Source organism: Lepidochelys olivacea (genome assembly GCF_965140295.1).
Source record: "Lepidochelys olivacea isolate rLepOli2 genome assembly, chromosome: 13".
Lineage (NCBI taxonomy): Eukaryota > Metazoa > Chordata > Testudines > Cheloniidae > Lepidochelys > Lepidochelys olivacea.
Window position 1 is genome coordinate 5,685,616 of NC_140423.1, and position 22,145 is coordinate 5,707,760.

The following is a 22,145-nucleotide window of genomic DNA, read 5'->3' on the forward strand; positions in this document are numbered from 1 at the left end:
TTACGTGGCCGAATTCAATAGCATTCAGGAGTACCATCCAGTATTGTTACCAGAATGGAGCTGATCGCGCCTGATTCCTCCCTTTTGATTCTATCTGGAATGCAGAACAATGAAGATGCGGTGTAGCACCGGGCCTGCTGCCGGGAGATAAGAGTTTAATAGAATTTCTGAATGCCAAAGGTTTAGGATGTAAAATATCCCTGTCCTCGCAGCATGTCCAAAGGAGATAGAAAATGGCTTTTCAGGAGTACTCTCAGTTGAATTCCTCCTTTTATGTTAATGGCTTAGCAGCTCAGGCAAGAGCCAGTAGCTGGGCCTGCAGTCATGGAAATGGGCATTGTAAGATGTTTCTTTCCAAGACACGCTGAATGTTCTGGGATTACAATGCTGTTACAGCCCCTCCCCCTAAATCTTAAAACAATGCATTCAGAATAAAATAGTCCAAAATAACTAACTAAAGGACATGGGCTTTGGCCCAATAGTAGGGTGGTGGGTGAGGAGCTGGTTGGCAAAATGGGATTTTATCTAAAGATTATTCCTTGGGGCCCTTTGTGGTGGTACCCAGGACGCTCAATGCCATTGGCTTGGATGAGAATAGGATCAGGGCCCACGATGACACGACCAATCTTTCTTTCTTTTTCTTTCTTTCTTTCTTTCTTTCTTTCTTTCTTTCTTTCTTTCTTTCTTTCTTTCTTTCTTTCTTTCTTTCTTTCTTTCTTTCTTTCTTTCTTTCTATGACCGTGAAATATCAGGGCAGGAATCGATCTCAGAATAATTGTCATTTACTTCTTTTCTCTCTCTCGCACACACACCACTGCGCCGTAAAGATGTACAGGGGCGAGATGTTCCGCTCCTCAGCGTGCTCTGGGAGGAAGAATAAATGACTTGAGTGGAGTGTTTGAAATGCTGAGGTTGCAACTTTTGCCTTCTCTTGGCTTTTCTGTCCCTGCGGGCCTGGGCGAGCTCCAGCAGAGAGACGGTCATCAGTTTGGCTCGGCAGGGTCTCCTCCAGACCAGCCATGGGGGACCACAGGCCCAGACCTCAACTTGGGTTGCTTAGCTCTGCAACCGCTCTCTGGCTCTAGCATTTCTGAAGGCTCTTGGGGTTTTTTAGTCCATTTGTGAGCTGCAGCCTGTTCCTCTCAAACCTCCATTAAGAGGACAGTCGAGTCACCTTCTCAGTGAGAGGAAGAGGAGAGGCTGGGAAGTGCAGAATATCCCTCCCCAGTGCGAAGAGCTTGGTTCAGTCAGATCATATGTCCGCCACGATTTTCCAAAGTTACAATCAGCACCGATTAAAAGTGCTAATGCCCCAGTCCAACACAGGGGAAGGGTGATAACTTTTGTCCTTGCTTGACCATGTGGGGAGTGGGGGTCTCTGACAAGAGCCGGGATACACATAGCACGTGTCGGCTTCGTGGCACACCTCATGGGTGGTGATGGGGCCTGCGGGGAGGGGGGTGTGTGTGTGAGAGAGAGAGAGAGAGTCAGATGATAGCTCCGGGGTGGGGGGGAGGCTCTTTCCGGGGGGAAACAGGCTTCCAGGAAGAACCGATTCTCTCTCTCTCTCACACACACACACTTAAGTAGAGATTGTGGGGCTGTTTTTAGAAGGATCCTTCTTCTGCTTTCAGTGGAAACAAACAAATGGAACTATCTGAAACTTTATCCGTCACCCCGCTCCTTCCTGTTTTTTGAAGGGGGGGGGGTGTTTTCTGGGACTGTTGTGTGGGGTGCTTTTTTTAAAAGAATTATAGATACATTATAACAACTGGTCCTCGAATATGTACATGGGCTAATATGCCATACTTCCTGTTTCATATAGGCGATAAATTTCCCGGTCTCTTCTTTATGATGATAGGTCATCTTCCTAACCACCAATAAATATTGTAAAGTACTTTCGCTGTAGCTATGCTAACCTAGGGCATCTGTCATTCCCTGGTTGTTGCTATTAGAAATTATTGGACTGTACCATACGAGGGGAATGCACGGGGGGGGGGGATCAGGATGGCAGTCGTAACATTCGCAGCCCTTCTGTGTGCTGGGCTTCAAAGAAGCCCCAACTCTTCTGCATATTAATTATGAATCATCTTGGGCAAAATCGGGCCCTTTCGGTTGGCTCTGGCGGCGGAAGTGGGGAGGTGGGAGCAGGAGGGGGGGAGGGCGGGTCGAGCAGCGCCCCAGCTCTCTCTCCACTCCAAAAAGTCAGCAGTCCCATCTTTTTGATGCTACACTGTAAATGTATTTCACCTCGGAGAGTAAACAGATATATTGCAACCCCAAGGGTTCATGGGTAGTGTATTTACAAAGGGAAGGCGCATCAAGCCCCCTCTGTGCCATTTCCATTAATGAGAGCGGTCATTAAGTAAATGAGACATTGCCTGTAGCAGGCTTAAGAGTTCACACACTAAGGCGCATCAGCTATTGAATTGAAACCAACAAACCATCTTACACGCATGTTACTGGTGTAGGGAAGTGGGCAAGCCTCCAACAACTCTTCCCCCCCCCCACCCCACCTCCAACCTCTCCCCCCTCCCCATGTAAATTTCATGATTGCTTTCCGTGATGTCATTTTGAAAAGGGGCAGACAATAGCTGTGGGGAAAAGGTAAGTCAATATTATGTTCTTTCGCTGACAAAGGCAGATAATGCTGGGGGGAGGGGGGGGTTCACCTTGGATTGGTACAGAGCAGAGGAAGGGGGTCTCGGAGAACCCAATTAATGTAAACAGATACAGGCTTGGCTCTTGGAGGCAGGGTTTGTTGTTTTAAAATTGCATTGGAGAACCGAGGCGGTTTTATTAAGATAATGATTATTCCTAGGTCCATCTTTCTCTCTCTCTTTCTCTGAGACTCGAGTGGACATGTTATGCTTCTGACTGAAGAAGAGAGCTTTAGCGGGGGCGGGGGAGGGGACACAGCATCGGATTCAGCTGGGAAACTTTCTGAATATTTCTGGAAGAAGAAGAGCAGATATGTTTGTGGACATAGAGATCTGTGGACGTTTATCAGGATAAATCACTGTGGTTTTAACAGAAGAAGCTTCGTAAAGGGAGAGGAAGAAAAGGCAAGCTTCGTAGTTTATTTCACTGGGATATCTTGCGTGGTAACTTCCAGTCCAAGGTACTGGAACAGGAGCCGATGCTGTGACTGACTCTGTCTGAGGCTGTGATCTCTCTGGTTGTTGTCTTTCTTTCTTTCTTTCTTTCTTTCTTTCTTTCTTTCTTTCTTTCTGTCTTTCTTTCTTTCTTTCTTTCTTTCTTTCTTTCTTTCTTTCTTTCTTTCTTTCTTTCTTTCTTTTCAAACTACTGAAGGGGAAGGGGGGGGGGACCTTTACATATTTTGTTCTTGTTTGCCTTGTACAAAAGATGCAGGCCAGTGTCTTCGGTCTGCTGTTTCTTACTCTTAAATCATTGATGAGCTTTGCATTTTCCTTCAACTAAGTGAAGATAATTAGTTTAAACAAAACAGGGCAGAGCCTCTAAAAATGGCATGCCTTTAAAAGCAAGTTGATGTGAGGTGTTAAAAGACCATGTGTTGGCTGTTTCAGCTAGTAGACTTTTTTTCTGACTACTTTCCACTTCTCTCGTTATAGTAAGGAGAAAGGAGGAAAATATGCGATATTTGTTTCCGTGCTCTCTGTTTACCGTGACAAAAAGACATCTGAAGCCTTGTTTGTAGTTAGCTTTGATCAGAGGTTTTACTTGAATGATCCCTTTAACAATTTCTCCGAAGAGGAAAAGTTAAAAATCCCGCAAAACGTTCGCACAGCAAGTGAAAACAGTTCCTTAGTCCTGGGGGTTGGAGTGAAAGGACCAGTTTGCTGGATGGCAGAGGTTGTTCTGTATTAGGAAGGACACTACGGAAACCATCTCTTGTAGCAGCTGGAAAGCAAAAACCCAGACACGTTCAAGGTTCTTTCGTGCGAGTGACCTGTGCAAACAAAAGAGCAAGTCACAGTAAGATGAACATAAACCACTGAACAAAACAGATACCTAGTGGCAGGAGGCCTTTGTGTTATGAGTCATCAGGATGTTTGCCTTGAAATCCTCCCTTTCCCCCTATTCTGAAGTGAATCGTTCGCTTACAGCTTGGCTTGGATCCAGGACCTGGCTGTCTGGGGGGCTCTCCCCTACTTTTGTCTTTGACTTACTAAGCACGACTGTGTAGTTTTGCAGGACAGCCATTTCCAAATCATCAAGGGCGGGGGTGGGGGGGAGGCAGGAGTGCAATCTAACCGTGCCAATGTGCAGCCACAAACAGCCCCCATCGCTGTGTTTATCCTCCATCTATTGTGGGCCCCTCTGCTTGTATTCTAACCCTTTCCCCAGGAAAGGCAGTTTCAGGCAAAGTCCTCCCCATCTCTCTGCCGGTTCTTTTATCCCCTCCTCCCCCCTCCCAGTTGGCTCTTCTGCTGTTATTATCAGCTTTTTCCATATGGTCACTTTAATTAATGGCAGACAAAAGGGGGGGGGGGAGGAAGAGAGGAATCCAGGAATTAGAGTTTATAGCGGGTTCGTGGCTGAGGCCGTCATAGGAACCCGAAGCAAAGATGCCGCCTGTGCCCTTCTTTGTATGATGCTGTTTATTGTTCCAGCGGCCGCACACGCCGTAGCCGGGTCTCTGCTGCGGGGGAAGGAAGCACAAACCCATCTGACGGCGGCGGTCCTTCTTAGCTCTAGGATTCAAGGCGCCCAGCCAAGTTGTTGGTTTGTTGTTTCTGGAGCTGTGACTGACACACACACGCCCCGTTTGCCTGTGCCTTGTGGAGGCCGAGATCACTTTCCCTGGCGGGGGGGAAGGGAGTGAATTGTGATCTGAAGGAAACCCAGTGGTGAGAGGGGCGCTGGGATGAGCTGTTGCACCCTTAGGAGAACTCAGGAAAGTTTGTTTTGTGATTAGCTGCACATTCGGACAGAATTGCCAACTGGCTACGGAGCGGAGTGTCTTTGTAACTAAAGGTACAACTAGACCACAGCGGGTTATTTTTATTGGGGGGCCAGGCATGCTACTCCACAAGTAACAGCTACTGCACTTGCCGAATTAGCTTTGGGAGGGTCAGCCATGGGGGAATGCGCTGTTAGAAGGAACATGGAGATGCACGCTCAACTCTTTCCAGGCTATAGTGAGGACAAAGTGCATGCAGGGATGTTCTAACAACCAAGAGGGTGAAAACAGCACAATCTCCTCCGTGTCCCTGTCATCCCTGCCTCCTAGAGTCTCCCAGGGGTATTTGATGGGATTCCTTTGAAGGAGGGTTATTAATAAATATTAGTCACGCTGGGGATAAATGTGGGAAGACAACACGGGTGTTTATCAGAGTAGCCCCGCAGACACCCACCCTTCTGGCTCTCCCAAATGTCTGCCCTGCAGAATTGAAGTCTCCATTGGTTTGTGGGTGGTGGTTGTTTTTAAATCTCTGAGAATGGGATGTTTCTAGAGGCGCACGCGTAAAACCGATCCGCGATGCCTAGCCCGTTGCAGCCAGGTTTGTTGTCAGAGGAGGCGATCTCGTGGAAGGCATCAGCTGATCGCCCTTCACGGCTCTTCGCTAACCTTTTAACTGCACGACAGTCCTGGGGGGAGCTGGGCTGAGGCACTGGGTGCAGGCATCAGAAATGCAGCCTCGCCACAGCTCGCACGTGGGCTCCTGCCAGCGGGGCCAGTCCGGTCTCGCTCCCCTGCTTCACTTCCCCACGGGACCCCTGCTGCCCGTGGCTGCGGGCCGGTACGTCCTGTTCCCCGGGGTGTGTGTGTGAGACTTACCCGGTGCAGAGGCCCAAATGCATCACTAAAGTCAGGGGGTCTCCTGCTGCTTCTCTAAACAGGGGTGATTTTCACCTTTTGACAACAAGGTCCCCAATTCAATAAGACAGTGACCTCAAACGACCCTCCCCCCCCGCAACTTTCTCCCACCCGCACTCTCCCCTTTATAAAATCCCCTTTAAAAAAATACAGGGTGGTGGGAATTTCTGAGCCTCGCACAATAATGCCTTGCTCTCATTCCTGAGAAATATCTTCTACCTTTATCTCTTAAGCCAACATTACAGCCTCCTGCCACCCTACGCATCTCCCCCACCCCTTTACTCCAGTGTCTGCGACTATCTGTACAGGCCTTAGGTGTATACACCCGAAGTGTGTGTGTGTGTGGGGGGGGCGGGTAGAGACCTAAAATGCGTGACACTAATAAACTCCAGCTCCCAGTTGGACTCTCGGGGGCTCTGCAGTGGGTGGCTTGAATGACAGGCTGTCAGTCCCGAGGCGGTGTGTCGGGCTGGCCTCTGGGTACCTGTTTGCCTGCGTGCGCTCTTCTGCCTTCCTGGGTTGTTTGATGCTGCGCTGGGGGTTGTTTGCGTTCTTGGCGCTGGCCAAATGCGGATTTCGTGCGGCTCATCCCACGAGGCTTGGGGAATGGGGGGGGAGGGACAGCAGGACCAGGTGATTTCAAACCGGGGAGCTGACGACAGTAATTATCCTTGCAACTAAACCAGCTGGGTAGAGCTGCTCTCTCGTTGGGGCTTAATCAAAGCAGTGAACTGCAGGTCAGGGAGGGAAGGGTCAGGAGGGACATAGGGGAGAGCTTGTGAGTGGCCAGTGTCAGGCTGACTCGGAAGGGGAATAGCAGCCAAAGCAAAAAGCCCAGTGCTCGCAGCTCCAGCCTCAGGCCGGTGGGGCTGGCTGGCCAAGCGTCTGCCGCAGTTTTTTGGAGGAGAGGGGAGCCTCTAATAACAGGTGGCTGAGTCCAGTCGCCGGGAGAGCAGCTCCTGTGCGTAGTTGGGACACTAACGCAGGCATCGAGCGTGGCTCTTACAACAGCTCTAGACGCTGGGCTTGCTCTTCCTCCCCTGACGTTGGAGTTACTCCTGATCTGAAAGTGGGAACAGAACCCGGCCCATGTACTTTTAACCTCCCCCGCCCCCTTAATGTGTTGGCATTTGGCAGTGGCATCGCGCTGCACTGTTCGGAAGCTCCCTTCCATGTGCATGCAAGACGTCAAGTTACACCGCTGCCTACCTCGCCAGTGTGCCCGACTGGAGCTATGATTCCCCGGTCGGGGGAGGGGGGCGGGCGTTGCATTGCTCCCTAGCTGGGGGGATGCCAGTGTTGACGCTGTCTTGGCTCAATTGCCAAAAAAATAAAACAAAAACCCCTTCAGCCCTGTTACGTTTTGTTTTTTTGTTTAAGTTATTTATTTATTGCTGATTGCAGCCTTAAAGCGCGGAGAGGCTGCCTGGCCGGGACTGCTGGTTAACATCATTGTAACCAGATCACACAGACTTGCCGGAAGAAGCCGGAGAAAGCTTTTGAATTATTACTGGAAGTCATATGATCCCCAGCCGGGCTGAGCTGCGTGTGCAGCGCGTCAGACCAGCTGCCATTTTACTCAGACATTTTGAAAACACTTTAACCCTCTGATCTCCCGAGCCCGGTCCTCTGACCTCCCGAGCCCGGTGTGTGCGCCTTTGCGCGTTCGGTTCCCTTGCATTTGCACTGGGGGGCGGGGGAAACATTTTCAAAGCTTTTGATTCACCTGGGGGGAAGCAGTTTTCTCCACCCCCTCCCCAATCCCACCGTATGAACAATAGGGTGTGATCCGGAGTCGGGAAGACCACCTGGCTTGATCGGTTCTGCTCCCTGCACGTGTCAGCCGGTGCTGCGCTCTGCTCCCTGCAAAGGGGGACCGATCTACCTCCCCAAGCGGGGAGATTCGGCCTCTAAGGCAGTGGACTAACGTGGCGGGGGAGGGGGGTCTGGCTTTGCAATGCGAGCTTCCAGTAAATGCCAGAAGTGGCCTCAGCTCGGGTGAACTCATCCAGACAGACCCACTGCATTTCCCAGAAAGCATCAAGGCAGCCGGCGCAAAGGAGCAGCGCTGTCCAGGCTGCTGTGAAGTCAGATGTTTGCGTGGAATTGCCAAAGGGATGGGAATGGGCCTGCCCCGTCCCTCTCCAAGGAGGCGAGAGGCAGACCCGCCCTGGAGACGTTCAGTGCTGCTCCAAAGAGCACGAACTAACTCCCGAAAGTCGGGAACTTTTCGATGAAAGCAGCCCGTGGCTGTCTCGGTCTGGCTCTGGGATAGCGCATCAGTTAATGAGTGTTTCAAGGACAGATGGACAGGGATCAGAGGGAGGAAATTGGCCTTCTCCTCGTGATGAGCTCCGTGTATTAACCTAGACAGACAGACGCCACTTAGATCCGTTAGTGGTAACTAGCTCCTTCTCATTGGACGTTTCTGTAGGTAGGATGTGAAACCATTGTAAACTTTATGAAGGATAATAATACAACTGAATAATATGTTGTTCTTGTCCAAGGATTTCAAAGGCCAATAAAGTGATATTTATGCCCCTGATCTGCAGCTAGGGTAATCGAAGCACAGAAAGGTTAACAGGACCTAAGTGCTATACATCACTTCACCCACCACTGAGAGGCAGCCACCTCTGGGATGGATTGGGGCAGCTTTTGAAGCAAGGCACCACTAAATATCAGTTTATAAAGAACATTGTATCAAATTGAACGTTATTTGGCTCTACATGGGGACTTGATCTTTCAAGGAGTTTTAGTAGCTTGGAAGGGTGGGGAGTGGGGATATCATGCTATGAATAAAGAAGCCAGGCTGTATATGCAGACTAATTCACTTGTAAAGAACTACTGCTAGAGTAATAATGCATGCATTGGTACATCACCCTTCCCCAAGGACTCTTGCCACCTACCAAAAATGTAACTAAAGGATAAGGACCAAATTTTTTTCCAATGGCAAAAAGAAAACCCACTCATTTGTCATTACTTTTGCTGGGGGTGAGGAAGAGAGGCAGGCAGGTGTGCGTGTGTGACAGAGTGAGGAGGATGCAAATGTATCATCTTGATGGGGTGATTTCATGAAGACTAGTTGCAACTCATTATATAGTCCCCAGACGTCTTATGGTCTTTTCTATGGGATGGTATTATCTACCCTTCCTCTTCTTCTGAAGCTGCTTACATGGATATCTGCACATTTGTCACTCTGTCTTTGGGGCTGGGAGGTGAGGCATGAAACTGGTCTCCACAGCATCAGCCTCTCCCCAGACTCACTGGGATTTCCAATTCCCTGCATAAGATATTTTCAGCCTTATCTTCTGATGCTACTTGCTTCTCAAACCAGCTGTAGGCTTGAGGGGAGTGGAGGGCTTCTGGCAAGCCCAGACAGAACCAGGAGGCTGCACCAGGGGCTATTATTAGGGTGGGAAGAGAGATGCCCTCTAGGGAATATTGTGGGAGAAATAGGGTTCTGCCCCCAGGTATCAGCCCTCTGTGAATAGTCAGAGATTAGTAGGATATGCATGGGTTATGAGGTTTGTGGCCCTTGCCTACTCTGACAGGTTGGCATTTCCTTCACACTTGTGTGCACATCACATTGGCTGGATGAGTCCATGGAAACTCCACACAGTGTGACACTCATGGTATTGTCCAAACTTTCCAGTTTTGCCACTGACTTCAGTGAGGCAAGGATTTCATCCTGGGGACCCGAGGGTTGCATTCAGATTCCTTCAAAATCTCTAACTCTCTCGTGCGGCTTGATAAGAGCAAAGTATCAATGGTTTAATTGCTCTACTAAGCCTATGTTTTTTGCTTACCTGCCCCATTGTCCCTGATGGGCTTAACAAGAAACCAGAGCTCCGGATGGACTCTGGGAGAATGCATCTAACCGACTGGTGGCTTGGAAGGGATGAGGTACAGGTTCTGGGGCCTAAGGCAGCTGGACAGCAAGGTCCCACTGCCTTAGAGTGTTCGGCATGGGGGCCTGCACTTGGGAGCATGCCTGAGAGACCCAGAGTTAGGAACCAGTCACTACTCAGACCAGGGGAGTTAGACGCACATGGACCCAGTTTACAACAAACTAGTGCCTGTCCAGAAGAAGACAGGTCCAGGGTTTCACGTTTGGTTCCTAATCCTGTGCTCATCCCAGTAGGTCACCCCCGGAATACTGATTTCTGATACCCCCTGTACCGCCTGGCTCAGAGTTGCCCCTGTGCATTGCCTGTGTGTGGTGGTAAACTTCGGAGGAAAAACTGAAGCAAGGGGAAATTGTGACTTTGAAAGCTTCTACAGTGAAGGTCCTGGCAAAGGTCCAGTGTAGTGTGGAAAGGAGGGCAGAAAGGCAAACTGGGGTTCTGTGAACTCTCTTTTTATTGATAAATGGCAAGTTGGAAGAGAATGAGATCAGTGTCTCCGTGGTTAGACGATTTCAAGCAATTGTCAGGTCTTTAAAATAAAAGAAGTGACACATTGCTTTAATACTGCCCTTTATCTTTTTTAAAAACAAAACGAAAATGGAAAATATAATAATTTTCACCTGAATTAAAATGCCTTTGATCTTTGTCTTTCATTGAACTTTTTGCTTCAGAGAGAATAGATTAATAAACACTTTCAAATGGAAAAGTATAGTTTGAAAAGGTCCCCTTTTTATCTTTAACAGAAAGCTTTAGTGCTGACCTGTATATGGGCCCCACCTTTTTTTTTTTCCCCCTTTCCCCTTTTATGTTCACAGAAATAAGTTTGCTTTTACTGTGATCACACTGGCCTTTCCTGGGCATCTTTTATTCTTTCCTTTTTTAAAATTTTGAAGTCAGCACATTTAAAAGAAATTGCAATGTTTTTTGAATCAGACTGAATGAAAGAGCAAAAAGGAGAATTTTAATCTGCTCCAAGCAAAACTGCCTTGTACATCTGTCATGTTTGGGATTAGTGGAACTCTTTAAAGAAGCTGAAGACTTTTTAAACAAAGTATTAAACATTTGTGACCTGGTTTCCACTCTGACAATATTCTCATTAATAAGAGTGTAGGCTGAAAGACATCTGTTAAGCCCTGGTTGTTTTATGAATATTACAGAATTAAAAAAAAAGAAATCTAAACGTAGCAGTTAGGGGCACAATCTTTTAGTCAGTTTCAAAATAGTGATTTTTTTTTTTTGAATAGCCAAATGAAGATGTTTTAAAAGGATTCCACGTCCTGTGAAAATTGGGCCTCTTTAAGGTGTTTAAAGATGAGCACCTAAAATCATTCATTACTTTTTGACAATTTAGGCCTTCAGTCCTTACTTAGGATAAACATCCCCCAAAGTCAATGAGAGTTTTACCTAAGTCAAGAATGCATGTTTTTGCCCTTGAATTTGCCTTGCTGGAGGGGAGAATTTACCTCTGTCCCCAAATGGAAAGTTTGTAAGACATCTATTTCTTCTGTTTGAAAGCAGCAGTTTACAACTCCACTAAAAGCCTTTTCAAGTGGATAAATGCCTGACACCATGCAGCGAGTAGCAGGCAGCAGAAAGCAGGGCCCTAAGGAGCTGTCAGCGGAGCAGACTGAAGCTGGGAGGTGCTTAGCGTTCTCAACTGACATTGGTTTCAGTAGTGGATAGTGGCTCACGGTATCTTGCAGCGCTAAGTCCTATCAAAATAAAAACCAAAGCAGGAGGCATCCTTAGACACATAGACAGCACATTTGAATGTATCCGATGTTGCTCTTGGTCGCAATAAAAAAGAAAGTTCTTTTGGGGTTTGCTCCCTGTGTTTTGTCTGATAACACTGATGAAGTAAACAACTCAGTTCAGACCCCCGAGGAAAAACCATGTGCGCTCAGTAAACCACTTGCTGAAAGAATCTTTCAGTGTTCACACAGGTACCTCGTTTGAAAAGGAGGTTGCTGGCGATGGCAATCTGTGCATCCTGTTTATGCTTGCTGGGTAAAATATTAACGAAAGCGTCTGAACATAAAGTTCTGGTGTGAAAGGGTATCAGCAGGGGAGAGCCATATGGTGCCAGCGTGCTCACAAAATACCAAACGTTGGAAATTCCTTTTTGCAGAAGACTGAAAACTCTACTTCCCATACATAATATATGAGTTCACGCCTTTGATGACTAATGTTTAGGAGTACAAATGGTACAGGCAACTCCTTGGAACAGACACAACTTAGGGCATGCTATTTTCCCTTCTTCCTCTGTAGAAAAGAAATCAATCTTGAGCTGCTAAGATACATTTATCCAATATGCTGTAAGACAATATTTTTCCAGAACGGCTGCACAAGCTGCCTTTGGTCCAATTAAATATAACTGCAGGGGGACTTAGGCAAAAGAAGAAACCTACCAGCTTGAAACCGTTTGGAACTGGAATAGATGCGTCTAGGGCAAGCTTCCTGCCCCACCCCCAGCCTTTTCAACTGAGGGCGGGCTACTCCAGTGGGTTTGAGATCAGAGCCCGTTTGAGTGCAAAAAATTAGAAATAAAATTGTCTCTTGCAACGGCACCTCAGACTTGTTTACTCAAGTGCTCTCTGCCAGCTTAGGAGTCAGGTGTATTCAGCAGAAATGAATTCAAAACCCACATTATGGATTCCCCATAGCGAGTGTTGTTATAAGGTACATGAGATGTCTCTGGGGGAGGTTTCATATATACACTACTTAAAACCCAAGGCATCTCTGGCTTAATCTGCAGGTGATCCTTACTGTGTGCTTGATTTTATTTTATTTTTTTTTAATCTCTCAAAAGCAACCATTTGACATTGAATAGATATACTGTAGCCAAAATACTTATGTATAAATGCCTGTATGTTGCACATAAGATAATTAAATAGAATTTCACCAACTGCTTTGGATGGTTTGAATGGCCTTAAATGTCCTAGAATCTGAATGTGCTGTCTTTCCAGCACCTGTGACTCTTCATTTTTCTTGAGCCTGAAGAGGGGAAGTTCTGCTAGGAGAAAAGGAATGGTTTATCTAGCAGGAAGGCATTTGGGACCCAATTTCAGAAATCCAGATCTTGCATGTGAGCACTCAGATCAGCATTTGGGCACCCAGCATCCCTTGGAAGAACTCTAAGTATCAACTGGAGCATCTAAATGCAGAATTTTGCCCTCCCATTTAGGCACTCGCATTTCAAATTTGGGCTTCCCCGTGTAACCTAAAGAGAGGCCGCCCCAAGGACTTGCAGACTCGTGGTAACCAAACACTCAAGATGGACTACTGCCACAAAGATGTGGATCCTGATCCAAAATTTCTCCATGCTCAGGGGTGTTTAGAACACAGGTTTTGGTTCAACCTATTTGACATATAGGCACCAGCTGTGAAGTTGCCTATAATGACATATGGCCCATCCATGACTCCTATTAGCAAATATCTCTAACAGAGAGAGATAAGACACTAGAGGGGAGGGTTCTGATTACTGCAGATAATTCTTTCCCAGGTGTCTGGCTGGTGGGTCTTGCTCACATGCTCAGAGTGTAACAGGACTGCCATATTTGGGGTCAGGAAGAAATTTTCTCCCAGGTCAGATTGGCGGAGTCCCTGGGGGCTTTTCACCTTCCTCTGCAGCCTGGGGCCTGGGTCACTCGCTGGTTTGAACTAGAGTAAATGGTGGCTTCTCTGGAATTTGACGTCTTTAAATCAAGATTTGAGGGCTTCAGTAACTCAGCCAGAGATTAGGGGCCCATTGCAGGAGTGGGTGGATGAGGTTCTGTGGCCTGCGGTGTGCAGGAGGTCAGACTAGATTATCACGATGGTCCCTTCTAGCCTCAATGTCTGAGTCTAAATTGGTGGGGCAGAGTCTCTGCTTTGCATAGGTTCTGCTGCTTGACGCAGCACAGTTGGGATGGGGGACTGTCAGGCTACGTGGAGGAAGGCATAGGAGCTTGTTTTGTCAGCTCTGCACTTACTGGAGACTCCCCTAGGCTGAGGGTTTTCCCAGAAAGGGCGCTATGGGAGCTTTCAGCTCACCTTTGCTCTGCCTTAATGATGCAAAGGGAGATGATTGAGAGAAAAAAAAATCTCCCTCTGCACCTGGAACTAAATCCGAGCATTTCCTAATTTGTGCCTGTGCTGATTGGGTGTCTTGGTTCTGACCTATCTCTGTAACACTGTGGTGCTGGTATCTCTCTGATTGACTCTGGTAGGAACTGGCCCAAACACTAGAAACGCAAGTCTACTAAGCCCTGGCCATGCGCTCAATTAAGAATTCTGATGATGTTGCTATTATCAATCTGCATTCTCCATATTACAGGAAACCTATTGACTCGTTGGTTGGAGCCCAGAAAAGAGCAAGGAAAATGACCGGGGGACGGGAGGGATTAATTTACGAGGCAAGTCCAAAGGAAAATGTGTGTGTCAGTTGGCTAAGCAATCTAAACTACAGACCGGTGGGGCACACTTATATTGGTCAAGGTTGTGAAGAGGTGTGATTTGTGACAGACATAGCCATGCCCTCTGAAGCTCCTAATGTCAACTGTGCTTTTACCGGAATAGCTCGCCTCGCTCAGGGTGTGTGTGTGATTCGGGCAACATTGGTAACAGCGCGTGAGCTCTTCTGGTATAAACTGCATTGCTTTCCAGGTGTAGGAACACTGTACATTATACTAACAAAGCACTTCTGGTCTAGACATGGCCTCAGATGGGGTGTGAGAATGGTCCATAAGTGGTGTAAACACCATGGAGGGAGTGGAATTATCTAGGGTACACAAGTAGTGTAACTGGGAGTAATGGGATGAAATTAAGAGAGGAACAATGTAGGCTGAAATATTAGCCTTTCTTGACAGGGAAATGGTCTAGAATGTGAACTAGCCTCCCAAGGGAAGAACATTTTGATTATGACTGTAACAAATGAGGATCTCTTGTGGTCTTCTCCAAATATAGGAAACACAATGGAGGACAACTCTGCAAAAGGCTATGCTAACCCCTCAGGGGTCTAGAGTGACATTTCACACTACTCCACTTTGGTTTACCATGGTTACCACCGTCCTCAATCTTCTGTCTGCCTTTATTTATGTGTGAAGTAACTCTCCAACTCCATCCTTGCTTTCCACTCTCCAGTATCTGTTTAATCACCATTATGCATGAATGCTTATGCATCAAAGTAGAACATATCCCTCCCAGTGCAATGAATAATGCCTCTGAGGTGTGGTGCACATTTTGGGTGCGGTACTGAAAGGCAGGCAGCATTGGTTTTCCTCTACTTTGCTAGCTGTCAGCAAAACTCCCAACTGGTTTCAGTGGGTCCAATTTACCCTGGTTTTACATTGGCTGATTACAGGAGAATAGCACTAGCATAAAACTGGAGTCACCCAGTGGTAACTCAGGTCCAGCCCCTGTTCTAGTCACAATGGAAAAAAACACAAGTACAGGAGTGAGAGAAGGTCATCTACCTGGCAAAGACATAAGTATGACTGTTTTGGTGAGAGTGGAGTGTCTTAGGGTGTGTGTGTGTGTGTGTTTTTCAGATGTTAGCGTCTCCTAAGGTGTTAATATATAAACCTGGCTGGAATGAAAGCTCATGCTGATGTCTAGAGAGAGAGATGCTGTAGTTATATTGTCTGCTGGATAGTAGCAATTCTACAGCCTTAATTTCTACAGTTAATACAACATCTATTTTCCATAATTTTGAAGCTTTGTGTCTCGCTAGCTTCTGGCAAGTGGAGTTAAAGTTTGTTTGTGGGCCCAACGTTTTGTTTTAATTAGTCAGTGAGCAACTAACTGCTTTGCTCAGAGAAATGCTTTCTCCAATAACATCAGTGACAGGCAAGGATTAGTCGCCCTATAGAGAGAGCTGCTTTGTTTAAAAAGTGGCTGGAAGTTGTGTAGTTGCTTTAAAGAAAAAATGACAGCCTGAGCAGTTAACTTTGCCCCAGGGGTCTCAAAGGAGCCCACAATGAGTTGTCATCTCCTCTTGCACTTCCCTTAGAAACTTTCAGCTACACGGTGTTGAGAATGGAGCTTTCTGACTGGCAGAAAAACAGATTGCTGCTGGAGTGGCAGAGGACCCTTGGCATGTTCACTCCATCCATCACTTACTTTGCAGGATTCTAAACAGGACTGGGTGGCTGGTTTTTGTTTGTTTGTTTGTTTGTTTTGAAGGATAACAAGCATATCCAGTGACAGTAAAGGTGTTGTTGGTTTTTTTGGGGGGGTTTGGAAGAAATATAAACTTTTATGCTCCAGGGCAAGAGACAACTTTTCATTAGCAAAGGTCAGGAGGAAACTTTAACTAGGGCGAGGATATCACATTACTGCCTCCTGCAGGGTTTCGTGCACCTTCTTGTCCAGCAGCTAGCACTGGCCACTCTCAGAGGACAGTGAATTAGATGGACCCTGGTCTGATCCTGTACAGTAAGCCCTATGTAGCAATGTAGCCCTTTCAGCGTTCGCTGGGAATGTAACAACTGCAGAGTGATGAACAACATAGGCTTGATTGTGGCCAGACTTCAGAACCCCATACAGGGAGAGGTGCAGCACTGTACGGCTCTGGGAGGAGCTATGAGAGGCTTCCTACCTCAGGAAGGAAAATGGCTCTAGGAGCCAATGTGCCATCTTGAAGAATGCTGTATGCTCTCCCCAGGGACCAGGATGGGACCGCTCAAGGGACACAATGGCCCTGCTTTCTTTGACCCTTTAAGAAGGCTAATGTCGTGGCTTCTGGCCTGGTGCACTCAGGGAAGCACAAGGGCTAGGATTGTACCTTATTATACCTGAGCCATTTCAGGGGTGAAGGAAATGTCCTTGTGCCCTTTTTTCATCTGCCTCAGCTCCTCACAGGCAACTTACATACCCATGCCAACCTGGGCCTGATCTGGCCTCTGATTCTTGCCCAGTGATCAACTCTTCAGTCAATGGCTACTTGATCAGACAGGTAGAATGTTGGGTTTTGTGAGGCCAAGGCAACTGGGGATGGACTGGCCTGGCTGGAGGTCCTGCACATCCCAAAAGGAGCCTAGTTAGGCAGGATGGGGACTTTTCCCATACAGCACAGAAGCTGGGGTGGGGACCAGTACTAGAGAAAGTTCATGCTGCACCTTTAAAAGGGTTCAGTTCTGCAACCCCTCAGAACCAGAACTCTCATTGCTCTCAGCAGAGCTGTCATTGACTTCCATGCAGCCCCCGAAAGAAGGTATAAAAGCCACTTCTAAGCATGTTCCCCACAGCACCCTGGAGGCATTCTGTCTGCTTTGGCGCTCTGCAGAGAGAAGGCTTCTGGCTACTGCTCCTAATGCCGTACATGTTCCCTCTTCCTGGCTGTGAATGCTTAATCGTTAGCCTATTAACTCTACTTCACACTTAAAGAGCGATCGCAGAGTCTCCATATAGCCTAACACGATAGATATAAAGGTATCACACTTTCCTATTTCATTTCAATTAAGGGGGTCTCCAGGAGCACTGAAAATGGCACCACAAGGATGATGAAAGAAAAGGAGGACTTGTGGCACCTTAGAGACTAACCAATTTATTTGAGCATGAGCTTTCGTGAGCTACAGCTCACTTCATCAGATGCATACTGTGGAAAATACAGAAGATGTTCCTATACATACAAACCATGAAAAAATGGGTGTTTACCACTACAAAAGTTTTCTCTCCCCCCACCCCACTCTCCTGCTGGTAATAGCTTATCTAAAGTGATCACTCTCCTTACAATGTGTATGATAATCAAGTTGGGCCATTTCCAGCACAAATCAAGGTTTTCTTCCGCCCCCCCCCCACTCTTCTGTTGGTAATAGCTTATCTAAAGTGATCACTCTCCTTACAATGTGTATGATAATCAAGGTGGGCCATTTCCAGCACAAATCCAGGGTTTAACAAGAATGTCGGGGGGGGGGATAGGAAAAAACAAGGGGAAATTGGTTACCTTGCATAATGACTTAGCCACTCCCAGTCTCTATTCAAGCCTAAGTTAATTGTATCCAATTTGCAAATGAATTCCAATTCAAGTCTCTCGCTGGAGTCTGGTTTTGAAGTTTTTTTGTTGTAATATCACAACTTTCATGCCTGTAATCGCGTGACCAGAGAGATTGAAGTGTTCTCCGACTGGTTTATGAATGTTATAATTCTTGACATCTGATTTGTGTCCATTTATTCTTTTATGTAGAGACTGTCCAGTTTGACCAATGTACATGGCAGAGGGGCATTGCTGGCACATGATGGCATATATCACATTGGTGGATGTGCAGGTGAACGAGCCTCTGATAGTGTGGCTGATGTTATTAGGCCCTGTGATGGTGTCCCCTGAATAGATATGTGGGCACAGTTGGCAACGGGCTTTGTTGCAAGGATAGGTTCCTGGGTTAGTGGTTCTGTTGTGTGGTGTGTGGTTGCTGGTGAGTATTTGCTTCAGGTTGGGGGGGCTGTCTGTAGGCAAGGACTGGCCTGTCTCCCAAGATTTGTGAGAGATGATGAAGTTAACATAGTTGACGAGTCTTCTTGCTTTTAAATAAACTGGGCACAGCAGAACCCCTGCTCAGTGTGTGATGATAGTGGCAAACTGGTACTTTTGTTTGAGGCTACCTTTTTAATGTCTAATGGGGTCATTGATTGACTGCGCGTGAATAGAACTGAAACACGCGTCAGCGGCCGTACCAAGTGTGGAAACGGGGGGCACTGTCGAGAGATGATTGACCCTCTCGAAGGCTGAGAGTCGTAGGGTGCTGAGTAATGCTAAGTTACCCCAAGAGAGTGATTATTTCATGATGATCTCACCTTCTATTATGCCTTATTGCTTCTGTCTGTTTGACTCTACGACACACACTGATGTGTCAAATTTTCACTTCTTATGTGACAGGAGAGAGAAAAGGCTTAATATCACAACGACAAGCTGGCATTCTGGAAGGAGCCCACTTAGTCATCTAACTCTATGTCAGTGACACGAACAGCCAGTCTGTTCACTGGCTGCTTAGCAGCCTGCCTTAAAGACAGCCTCTCTGCTCCTTTATCCTTCCAACAACTGATGTGGCATCCAACATATACACACACAACACAAAATCTATTGGCTGCAGATTTTATTTATGGAACCTTGCCAACTTGACTCATTGTGAAATTTTCCCCAGTTTCTTGGGCATGGGTATTTGGTGGAGCAAAAATGCAGAAATCTGTCTGAAATCTTGATTTTTGGCTAATGAGGAATGGATCTGATTTAAGAAGCAATGAAGTGTCCCTCTGAAGTTACTGTATGTTTGCATGATGGGTCAACGTCTCTGTTGGTATAATCGGTTCAGGCCCACTGACTTTGGTGAAGTCACACTGATTTACATGAGCTGAAGATCTGACCTGTGATGTATATTTTTAAATCAATCACCCTGTTTTTTTAAAAACTAAACTAAAACAACGCAAAGTGTTTTATCTGTGTTTGTAAAACTGGATTTTTTTTTTGGCTGTCCGTAAGAATGTTCTCCAGTTCCCTATAGTTTGTCTAGGTCTGTCTTTGCTAGTAAACCATGGGTTGCTGGGGACGTTTGCACAGTCTTGCTACAGTCAGCAGTGACATGGGGTGAGATTTTCATCCCCTACTGCAGCTCCTGTTCATAGGGTAGAAGGTCCAGAATGGCGTACAGAAGCCCTGGTCCAGCTGGGGAGGACTTCCCCATTCAAGCGTTGCAGAGCTCAGCCGTAAGTTGGCCTTCTGAGGACCCCCTTGCAAGCCTTGGCATAGGGGATGTGCCAGACATGGGGCTGGAGGGGCTGGGGTAGGGGTGTGTGGGGCATGCAAATATAGCACACCATGCGGCAGAGATAGTGGACAGTACTGGATGGAGCCCATAAAGATCTAAGGTTAGGCTGTCCTAACTGAGACAGGCACCAAAACTGCCATGGGCCACAGAATCAAGAAAGTGGAAGGGTGGCTTAAAGTCACCTTAACCTCCCAGTCCACGATGCTGGGAGTTCTGTGCTGGGCCACTTAGAGAATCTCACCCTTGAAGTTCGAGGTTTTGCTCTGTGTGGTTGGCAATGCCCTTTTTGCCTGTCAAAGGCCTTTCAAGCAGAAGGAGACCTGAGCAACACACTAGACAGGACTGAAATTTGAAAGGTTTGGCTAAAGACCATCCGGACCTATTTAAGGTTTTGAAGACCCCAATGCAACATGCAGTAGTTTTGCTTACAAGCCATCGACTTTCTTCACACTCACGAGTGTGTTAGGGATTTCATTGATTACGCTAAACTCCTTAGGTGCAGCCTCTCCCTCCACACAGACCCACACTCACTTACAACCACCGCTGCAGCTCTCTTCCTTTTCCTTTGGCTCTTATATTGACAGCTCAGATACGCTGTGCCAGATTCTCAGCCGAGTCAATGGGCCTCATTCTGAACTATCGGACAGCAGCCTAAATGGGGAGCAACTCCAGTCAAACCAATGGAGCTCCGCCCATGTAAAACCAGCATTAGAGAGAAGAATCAGGCTTCGCTCAAAGCTGGTGTAACTTACACCTTCTCCTTGGCAGATTAGTTGCACTAGTTTAGAGACTCCCTGAGGCTGAGTGGGCTAAACTTACAGGTGGTGTGGAAGGAATGTAATTTATACGTGTGTGAGTGGAAAGGATCTAACACAACTGGAGAGACCCTAGCTGGATCTAAAGTGGTGTCTCTGACAGGCTGGAAGAAGGCATAAGCTCCCTCCCTCTCAACTTAGCCCATTCTTCCAAGGGAAGGGAAAGAACTGAATTCGCTGGAGGTTTTGAATCTGAAATATGCCTGAGGTTTTTTGGTGGGGAGGGGAGGCAGGGGTGAGGTGGATCCTTCCTATGAAAAATCTTTTGAAAAAAAGACCCCCTCTGGAAGTGTTTTAATGCCCAAAACAATACAACTGTCATCTCCTTTCTATTTTCATTCCTCCTCAACCCCAGTTTTCTGACTTTGGCTCCCATGACTCTGCCTCCCTCTATTAATGCCACATTTCCTGACTTTGCCAAAATGGAAGCAGCATCCTCTCTGCTTGGCTCTATTTGATTAGGATGTAATCTGTCCAGCTCCCATCTCTTTTCATCCTGCACTTCTTTTGTTTTTCTTTCCCTTCTGTCCCTCCCCAATTCTCTTTGCCCTCTTGCCCGCTTATTTAAGAACATAAGAATGGCCCCGTTGGGTCAGACCAAAAGTCCGTCTCTCCCAGTATCAGTCTCCCACCGTGGCTAGTGCCAAAAGCTTCAAAGGCAATGAACAGAACAGAGCAAGTATCCAGGGATCTATCCTCTGTCCTCCAGTCCCAACCTCTCCACCCCGGGTGTTAGTCCATCTCACAAGCTTCTTTCTTCATGGTTCCTCTCCTCTCCGCCCCCTCACACACATTATTATTTGTTGTTTGTATTACCACAGCACCTCAGAGTCCTAGTCACGGACCAGGACCTCATTGTGCTTGGGGCTGTAGACACACAGCAGACATATGGAGGTGTCTTTCCACACCTTCTGATTCCCCAGCTAAGGTGTGAATCACCCCTTCATATGATGCCCGCACCTGTGGGGTCAGCTCCAGTAGTCCTTCTCATGGTGGCCCCTGTCTCTGTGCTGTGTGACGCATGTCTCCAAGCAGAAATTCCACAGGAGTCAGGAGGGCCCCGAGAGTCCTGCAGCTGTGTGACGGAGGGCAGCTTCCATGCCACAGATCAGCAGGAAGCCAGAGCAACTCTCCATTCAAGAAAGAGAGGATCATCTATCCCAATAGCCCTGGCCAGATATTCGCTGCCATAAAACGCATGATATAAACAGCATTTTGTTGAAACAGCGTGGACCACATCCTGAAAGAATAAGCTCGTACCCTTGCAAACCATGTATCTTATGCATGCAAATTGGCGGCTGTAGGCAGTTGCCTGTCTTGCACATTTCCCACACGCATTTTCCATCCGCGTGCAAGCTTTTCCTATTCAGTCTGTGCATCCTTGAACTCAGTCATGCAAAGTCATCCGGTTGGACTGGACTCTAGATATGTGCTGAAACAGAGGTGCATAAACACATCACTTATTTTAAATACACTGCTGAAGCGCAAAAGCCTATATAGAAGACGGAGCACTGGACTGGAACTTGGGCGACCCGGCTTCTATTCCCGCCTCTGCTACTGGCCTGCTGGGTGACCATAGTCAAGCCACTTCCCCTCGCTGTGCCTCAGTTTCTCATCTGTAAAAGAGATAATGAACAATGCAAAGCACTTTGAGATCTACTGATGAAAATACTGTGTAAGAGCTAGGTGCTACTATTATACTTTCTGTATTGTCAGGTGTATGTCAAACTCACACATGATATGTCTTATATAACAGAGGAACTATCTGATGCTTTTCACTGAGCCATTGGCTACTTCCTTCAAGAAGCACAATCCCCTGGTGCTGGCCACATCCCCAGGAGTCCAAGACTTGCTGGTCTTCCTGAATTGTCCCTTAAAATCT

General features: G+C 47.1%; 1 protein-coding gene across 8 annotated transcripts in view; it reads left to right on the plus strand.

Annotated features, from left to right (window-relative positions):
- MYT1 (myelin transcription factor 1) overlaps window positions 1-22,145 on the plus strand; it is a 113,585-nt gene that overhangs the window by 2,617 nt on the left and 88,823 nt on the right. For 2 of the 8 annotated variants that reach the window (XM_084646154.1, XM_084646156.1), the window contains exon 1: window positions 2,752-3,121. The exons of 5 other annotated variants lie outside the window; for them this stretch is intronic. The gene's annotated coding sequence lies outside the window, so the exon portion shown is untranslated. Of the gene's footprint in view, window positions 1-2,513; window positions 2,608-2,751; window positions 3,122-22,145 lie in introns of those variants that run through there. One more of the 8 variants, XM_084646155.1, reaches the window with a different exon arrangement.